The 983-nt window shown below is 46.7% G+C and overlaps 2 non-coding genes across 2 annotated transcripts; both read left to right on the top strand.

The window, feature by feature from the left end:
• Nucleotides 1-263: 263 nt before the first annotated feature.
• LOC123173328 (5S ribosomal RNA) lies at nucleotides 264-382 on the top strand. Its single transcript, XR_006486108.1, has one exon. It is a non-coding gene; the product is annotated as a 5S ribosomal RNA (ribosomal RNA).
• A 369-nt stretch (nucleotides 383-751) lies between these two features.
• Nucleotides 752-870, top strand: LOC123173089 (5S ribosomal RNA). The gene has a single exon (XR_006485884.1). It is a non-coding gene; the product is annotated as a 5S ribosomal RNA (ribosomal RNA).
• Nucleotides 871-983: the final 113 nt, after the last annotated feature.

Genomic DNA, 983 nt, shown 5'->3' on the forward strand with positions numbered 1-983 from the left:
AAAGCACCGGATCCCATCAGAGGCGTCTTTGTGGCGCGAGGAGCGCGTTCTGAAAGGGGTAAAAAAATACGTGTTGCTGCGGTATAGAGGGAGGGGTGGAAACCGTGGTAAACTCGTCTCCGTGTTTGAGGGGGGGAGTAAGTACTATATATAGGGCATTATCCATTATTAGGCAACGGTTGTAATGGTAGTAAGAATGACAATCATCTTTGCAGTGGACCTGGGAGTGGCAGCATAAGGGACGAAGGCGGGGGCAACATGTTGGATGCAATCATACCAGCACTAAAGCACCGGATCCCATCAGAACTCCGAAGTTAAGCGTGCTTGGGCGAGAGTAGTACTAGGATGGGTGACCTCCTGGGAAGTCCTCGTGTTGCATTCGCATTTTTAATTATTTTTTGTGCCTCATGACAAACATATCACATGTGCGCGATATATATTAACCCCGTTATATTATTTTTGACATTTGATATGTTTTAGCTCGCTGCTGATTGGTCACGCGTCTAGAGGCGGCTTTGTGGCGCGAGGAGCGCGTTCTGAAAATGGTAAAAAAATACGTGTTGCTGCGGTATAGAGGGAGGGGTGGAAACCGTGGTAAACTAGTCTCCGTGTTTGAGGGGGGGAGTAAGTAGTATATATAGGGCATTATCCATTATTAGGCAACGGTTGTAATGGTAGTAAGAATGACAATCATCTTTGCAGTGGACCTGGGAGTGGCAAGCATAAGGGACGAAGGCGGGGGTAACATGTTGGATGCGATCATACCAGCACTGAGGCATCGGATCCCATCAGAACTCCGAAGTTAAGCGTGCTTGGGCGAGAGTAGTACTAGGATGGGTGACCTCCTGGGAAGTCCTCGTGTTGCATTCCCTTTTTAATTATTTTTTGCGCCTCATGACAAACATATCACATGTGCGCGATATATATTAACCCCGTTATATTATTTTTGACATTTGCGATATGTTTTAGCTCGCTGCTCATTG

The sequence above is a fragment of the Triticum aestivum genome, unplaced genomic scaffold (genome assembly GCF_018294505.1).
Source record: "Triticum aestivum cultivar Chinese Spring unplaced genomic scaffold, IWGSC CS RefSeq v2.1 scaffold54592, whole genome shotgun sequence".
NCBI classification, from domain to species: Eukaryota; Viridiplantae; Streptophyta; class Magnoliopsida; order Poales; family Poaceae; genus Triticum; species Triticum aestivum.